Here is an 8068-nt window from a genome sequence, read left to right as displayed (position 1 = left end):
TGCATAGATAATATAATGCTTAGTAGTTACCACCTATATAACATAATATAAATTAAGTATGCCTGGGGCATGATATTACAATGCCCAAAATTATGCACTTTGACCGTAACACAATATATTATAATACATATGTACATATTAAAATATCGCTGTAATTAATACAAATTAATTTGATTGGTTTAAAACATATGTATAAGTGAAAGTTAATAAAAAAATAATACAAATAACCAATCACCTTCTACCATTCAAAAATAATTTTTAAAAATATTATGTATTATATATTTATACATAAATTTGATTTTATGATAATATTGTATTAATATATTTGTAATTTTAACTAAAGTGGCGGTATTTTGTCATGGTATTAGGTATAATAAATTCATGTTTGCCAAGTGGGAAAGCGATGTGTAGGTACTTGAATTTTTTTTTTTTTTAATATAAACTAATTAATTTGTATGAAATTAAATAAATAAAAATGCTTTATTGATATCTTTAGGATTTCAAATTCAATTACCACAGTTTAATACTATATCTTCAATAAATAAAAACAATAAAACAGGTAAAATTATTAACTTGTATACAGCGTTGTCACATATATAAAAAGTTTTCTAGTGGAGCAGTGAATATTTTTGCTTATAGATAAGTATTTTTTTATATGCACTGTGAAATTTATTTAAAGTATAACGCTGAAAAAGTGCTTTTAAAGTTTTGTATAAAATCTTTATAAGTATATCAGAACTCTTGTTTCGAGAAGAGGTAATTTTTTTCAGGTATTAAGAAAAACTATTGACAAACGTCAAATAATATTGAAGAAATTATAGAAAATGTTATGGTAGTTAACTTGTAATTAAGATTTTTCACAATACATTTTTAAAAACATTTCTCCATTACCTATAGATTTTTTTTTAGTGGTATTTAATATCACAAAACACCGATACGTTGTGCTTATACCTGTACAAGTCGAGTAAAGAGACGCAATTAAGTACAACAACTCAAATCCAACATTATATTTCTTTTTCGTTTTTTAAAATATTGTTTTTAATTTTTTTAAGTATAATACACTTACCTCGAATACTTTAAACTAGGCTGTAAGTCTATAATTATTAAAAATTAACAATAAACATGATTAATAAGTAATAAAATATAATATTGATGCATCAATATTATTTTATTCTATTTACAGTAATTATAATAATAAATTAAATATAGTGAGCTTGAGTATTAATACCCATTACAGTAATGTCACGAAATACCAATCAAGTTAACCACAAAGCGTACAACTATTTGTAAGTTTACTAAATTATGTCATTTTATTGAAACAAAAATTTAACATGGAGAGTTTGAAGGACGTGACCATGGATTTATTTAAAACATAAAATACACAATACTGTAATTTACAATACAAAATAATGTGTTAAGTTAATGTTTAGTTTAAAATTTTATTTAATTAGGTACAATGGTACACGTAACGTACCTACCTATATTTTTATTTACCGTAATTGGTTATTTGAGCATGTATTAATTAGCCTACGCTGAATTGTTTTTTAAAATTAATATGCGTTGTGAAATGTGAATTATAATTTTCAATAACTTTAATTATTCATATTATTTATTATAAAACCATTAAGCTCTAACAATTTTTATAAGTACCTACACTTATGTTAGATGGGTTAGGTTTAAATTTAAACTATAGTTAAATATAATTTCGTGAACTATAGTTATCGTCATAATGATCTTAATTTTTACTAAATAAATAGAGTTTTATACTTTTATAAACTTAGTTATTTCAAATTCAAAATATATTTTTAGTTTGATAAAATAATTGTTCTACATATTTGTTTAAGAAGCGTTCAAAATTATTGTTATAGGCATCATGTTTAACGCTGGAGTAAAATTAATAATATTATCTTAATAATACATGATTATTGTATTAAGTACAAAAATTGATTTTTTCGGTTTATTATTAGACAAAATGCAGTTTAAAAATATCTACAAAATGCTATATTCAACTAAGTCCATTCGATACTTTCTTTAATACGCGTAGAACACATTAAGTCCATTTTTCCCATTAAGTCCAATTGATTTTTGAAAATTTAGGTTGTGTCAGGTTTACAATATTATATGCATGTAAAAGATACTATGTGTAAATGTAAACTGTGTAAAAGATATTAAGTCCATCTTAGTTATTTGTGTTTTAATTACAATAAGAAAATAAATATATATTTTACATTGCCATGTTATTTAAAACTATTCATAAATACTTAACTACTTTTCAATTAAAACAAGCAAAAATAAAATTAGGTTTAATTTAGCATACATTTTAAGTTTGAACAAATTTACAAAGCTGATTCTTAACAATCATGTTTTTGGACTTGGTGTGTATTGCATGCACGGGGATGATATGTATTATTAATTATTATCACGTAGGTAGTCTTAAAATCAGAAAAAAATTACATCTATTGAGTTCATAGTTTTTGCGATAGATGTCGCTTTCAGTCAACCTCTAACCCTCATTCCGTTTCGTTTTCAACCCCTCATACATGCTTGTGCTTGAGTGGCGTTTTCAACGAAAACACTAGTTTCCGCGTCCGTGTTCTCGCACTCGGACGTATTTAACTATTTATCCCGTGTCTACTTATTGTTGAATTTGTGTAATAAATTAAAATAACCGATAATCTTTAAAAATCATGTACGTTATTTAAATGTGAAGAAGATTTTTGTAAGTATTTTTTTATAGTTTAATTAGGATATCATTTAATAATGAAATAAAGTTCAATCTAGAAAAGTGATTATAGGTAATAGTTGTTGTTTATAATATTTAAGTATTTGGATGCTCAGTCATATTATTTTATTTGCATAAACATAACTTATTCAATTAAGTAGTTGATTTACATCAACAATATGTTCGCAGACGGATTTTGAGATAGAACATGTGGAAATATATATTTGTTAACAATGTAGGTATCCATATCTTTAGAAGCATAATATATAATTATGTATTTTAAACATAAATTATAAGTTATAACAAAGTATTAAATATCTTAATTTTTTTATGTATTAAAACTTATATTTTATATACCTATCCAATATAATTTAGATATCGTTCATTTGTTATTTTTTAATTAAATTGTGATATATTTGGTATTAAAAATAATAGAGAAGTAATAACAGTTACTAGGTTGTTAGTATTTAGTTTACTTTTATTTAAATTATTTTCAGTGGTTTCACTAATTGGATTAAAAGATATAATACGTATTCTTTACGTGCTGAAAAGAGTTTAAAAACATTTTGTTGTAGTGATGATATGTGAGGAGAAAAAATATTGTTCATAACGAGTTTTTTCCACACTATCCTAGGTCTCTAGTATTGGAAGGATCGCATGTATAACGTAATTCAACTCAGCTTGAGTAGTGGAAACTATCATTTTGAGATTTCGTTTATTTAAATATTATGTTAATAGTATGTATGGCTAATCGAATAATACAAAATAAATGTAATATTAAATATGTGTATCAAACATTAGATATGTTCATTTATTCCATGAGTATCAATAATAAAACCATCAAAAGATACTTTTTTAATTTATCAATTATATTAGGTAAGTTAAAAAAAATTTAAGTTTTGTATATAAATTGTGTATGGTTTCAATAAATAAAAATGTTTAAACTACTTTAATTTTTAATTTACATGAAATAAATAAAAACTTATAAGTAGTTCGTAATCAATTATTAAACATTTTCTAACATTTATATTTTTTTTAATCAGCAAAAATTAACAGACAACAGTTTTTATTATTTGATAAAATTAAAAAACAAAACATTTTAAAATTATTTTGTAGTAAAAATTTGATAAGTTTTAAATTATAATATAATACCTAAGGCTTCCAAATGTAACAATGTTAGTGTGTTTCTCTTCCAGCAATTTAAAAATATCAAACATTAATTAGGTATTCATGTTAATATATTTATATACAAATGTAAGTTAATGACCTTAGCAGTAAAAGTTTCAAAATTAATAAATAAATTTTAAAAAAAACATGGGAACAATTTTTTGCAATAAATATTTGTAGTTCAAATGTTGAAAATATTAAATTTTTAAACAAAAATATCAATTTTTGGTTATTTAGTTGTAATTTAAAAATTGTTATTTGTAGATACTTGAAACTTATCTTAACTATGTACGTATACTATAATTTTCGAATGAATATGAATTATTAAAATCAATTTTAAACTATTTATTCCACGAATTTGTTTACACTGTTCTATGGGTATTGATTTATAAGTTTATTATATTAATATATAATTATGGTATAGGTAGGCGATTTAATAATAATCTGAAATATTCTACCATTTTATAATGTTAATTTTTTCATAGTACTTTAAAAATTGATATTTATGGCCATATCAACACTACTATTATCTTAAGACTAAATTATTAATAAGCATGATATTTTTGGAAAATTATGGATTTTGAATCTTTTTTATTACCTACCTAGAATTTAGGTTGTTTAGGTTCATTCAAAATTCTTGAACTTTAGTGAACTAATGATATATTATGATAATTATTTATTATTTTGCTTTTAAAATTTGTTATATCAAGGTATGAAAGTACTATAAATTTTAATTATTTACCATGTAATATTGAATTTAAAACAAATAAATCTAAAATTGTTTTTTAATTTATCGAATTTTATATCGATCAAATTCTCCATACCCTATTCAGCTTCATGTTTTATTACTACGCTAAATTAATTAAGGAAATAATATACAAAATAGTTTTTCATGATTTTACATTATGAGTAGAGTGATAAATGTATTAATTTTACAATAATAATGTATCATGAATGTTTTTTAAAATTTATTATTATTTTTGTGTGGCTTTCGGAACAGTAAAAATACGAACATTTTAAACTGTTGGGCTGATTTTTGGTCGCATATTGGATCTAAGTAATAGTCTGAGGAGGGGGGGAGGGAAACATGATTTTATATACTCAAAATCATTTTTAGAAAAATCGATTTCAATTTTTATTGCATTACAAAAATGAATAACTGTTGGAACTTTAAAATTTAGTATAAGATTCCATATAAGTTGTTCTTATTTATTGCAGTTCAAGCATATTAAAAATACATAGTCACGATTTTTTTATAATATTTATAAGCATTTGATGTTAAAGTTTTGATAAAATTTGTTTGTAGACGAAAATATCTTAAAATTATTTTGTAGTTAAAAGTTTATAAAATTTTAGATACCTATGTATAACTAAGATTTAAAAACAAGATTTTTCATAATTGATTTGATTACATTAAAAATCAATCCAAAATACATATATATATATTGACAAAATTGAATATTTAAATAAAGATTAACGATTTTAGTTCTTCTGTTGTAATTCATAAATATTCTTGAGGGATTGAAATATTTATATTTAGGTAACTATACGCAATGAATTTTCAAAATATTTAGGTTAATTTTAAGCTATTGAATTTATTTTAATCATACTGTTATGACTAATATTCGACTAATATTAAAATGAATTGCTACAGTAATTAATATCAATATAAATTCAGTATAAATATAGGTATATAATAATATATACTTTGTAAGAAAGAAGGCTGATTTATAGGTTAGGTTTGTCTCCGCTCAGAATCGTTTTTTATATGCAGTGACTTATCATTGAATTCATATTTAACACATAAATTACAGTTACCTACTCAATGACAATAAGGTACACTCAATTTCTATTTACAGCAGAGGAATTACCTACTTGTTTTTTTTTTAACTAATAATTTCATTATAATGAGTATTTAATGATTTATAACTACCAACTTTAATAATAATGATAATAACTAATAATAAGTGTTAATACCTATATTATATTCGTTTCCTATGGATGAATATTATTTTATTAGAGTGTCTATAAAGATTAATTATTACTCGGGTTTTTTTTCACCTTATATTAAGTATTAATCGAATACATAGTCAAAGATACAAAATCTAACTTTTTTTTTTTGAATAATATGAGATTAATTTCACAAGTTTTCTTGGATTGGTATAAGTGTTTAGTGTATTATAGTCTTAATTTAGTAACACATAACATTTTATTTTGTTTTTTAAATTGCTAAATCGTGTGTAACGGATTTTGACGGCCACCTGGGGCAGTATTGATTTGACGTGTTTATGGTAGGTTTTGAGCATTTGGATTTTTTTTCTTCTTCGTTTATTTTCCTAGTATTTTTTTGTTGTTATTATTTGTTGCCAAAAGTTTCAAAAAACTTTTATTGCAATACCACGGCGGCAAAGGTGTCGCGTGCCAGCGGTATTTTTGGATGTTTACCAAAAGTCATGTGTATCGATCTGTTAGGCATTTTTCACCTTCTCCAACCCTAGACGATGGTTAAGACGGAAAAATATATAAAAACATGAGAGAATTGAACGAGTTAAAGTTCTAATAAACACGACTTTTTGGCAAACAGTCAAGACGTGCTTAGAATTACACCGATGTCATCCATCAGTGAAAGTTTATCCTATCAACCTAGTGAAGAAAGAAATTATGTTCTGACACTTTAGAAACAATGAATATATATTGTAACAAGTATTTATTAAATTTAATTTTTTTTAAACTTAAATTTATATTGCGGTTAAAATTAATTTGTTGATAGTTAAAACTTGGAATAATAAAATATTTTATAACGTTTAATTTTTTATTTTAAGTGTCTGGATACAAATATATAGAATAGATAGGTTAGACTCAATACTAGGTTAAACTTCTTTTTATTAATTTCCTAGTAAAGCTAAGAATATAGTGGATTTATAATGATCTCCTGAAATTGAATGTAAAATTACATCATTTTTTTAATAAAAAAAATGCCAGTGATTATTTTTTTTTTAAATATATAGAAGTAATGCTTTAAAAACATCATATTATCTTTTTTATCGATTTGAAATGTTTTAAATTATCTTGTTGCCACTTGAATGATATAAATTTTATTTTTTATCAGTAATTAAAATATGTTCTAAAGTGTTCTAAAGCATGAATAAAAATTTCAGAACCTTAAAACAAATTAAACTATTTAAGCAATTGTAGTTTTAATTGAGATTTGATACGAAATATAACTAGTAGAATACTAAATTAATTTTCTATAAAATTAGATGGATTTTCATAAAATATATACATGATAATATGCTATTTATTTTATCTGTTCCAGTCAAATAAATTTTCTTATTAAATGACATGTTTAAACCATATTCTTACATAATTTTTTTTGAAAAATAATAAATAAAAGTAATAAAAAACAATATAATAAATTCATGAATATATTATTTTAATTTATTATTCAATCAGTAAATTAAAAAATGTTTTGGGGTTTTTATACTTTTTGTTTGTATTTTATTTTACTATTTCAAACAAAATTTTGTATTATATAATATTATAAATAAAATATTACATTATCATGGTTCATTTTAGCTGGTTAACTTAGGTATTTTTACAGTTAACTGTTTTATATTTTAAATAAATTTATGTACCTTTTTATCATTGTTTAATTACATATTATTTAGTTTGGTTTTTGTTTTAAATATCAATTATTTGTACACAACAAATACTAAATGTTTATAATTCAATTCAATATACAACATTGAAATCTATGGATCATTAATCGTGTGTTTAAATACAGAGTTTAAAATGTATTTTAGAATAAATCGAATATTCTATATTCTATATATTATTATGTAAATGTTATATATTATGCTATATAGTACCTTAGCATTGAGACTTCAGGCTATAAAATGTTTTGCTGAGATAGTGGTTAGAAGTAGACAATAAATAAATAAAGATCGATGACAGAATGAAATGTGATCGGTATGTGAGAGTTTCGAAAACGTCTTTTATAATGACATCAATCCTATATGCGTGTTGGAATGGAATATTGAAAGATGGAAAAATTACTACTTGTCCGTGGGTTATAATGGCAATGGAAATAAGCACATCACGGACATATCTCCTACACTTGTAAAATTTATCACTCGAACAACAGATCTGAATTTCACTGAAAAACATGATTACCCCTAT

At 23.0% G+C, this 8068-nt stretch overlaps 1 protein-coding gene across 2 annotated transcripts in view; it reads left to right on the top strand.

Annotated features, from left to right (window-relative positions):
- The first annotated feature begins 2550 nt into the window (after positions 1–2550).
- LOC114126805 (follistatin-related protein 5-like) overlaps positions 2551–8068 on the top strand; it is a 114562-nt gene continuing 109044 nt past the window's right edge. Inside the window, exon 1 of one of the 2 annotated variants that reach the window (XM_050200252.1) lies at positions 2551–2719. The gene's annotated coding sequence lies outside the window, so the exon portion shown is untranslated. The remainder of the gene's footprint in view (positions 2720–8068) is intronic. The other variant, XM_027990824.2, reaches the window with a different exon arrangement.

This window comes from Aphis gossypii, chromosome 1 (assembly GCF_020184175.1).
Source record: "Aphis gossypii isolate Hap1 chromosome 1, ASM2018417v2, whole genome shotgun sequence".
NCBI classification, from domain to species: Eukaryota; Metazoa; Arthropoda; class Insecta; order Hemiptera; family Aphididae; genus Aphis; species Aphis gossypii.
This window is presented reverse-complemented; position numbering and strand designations above follow the sequence as displayed.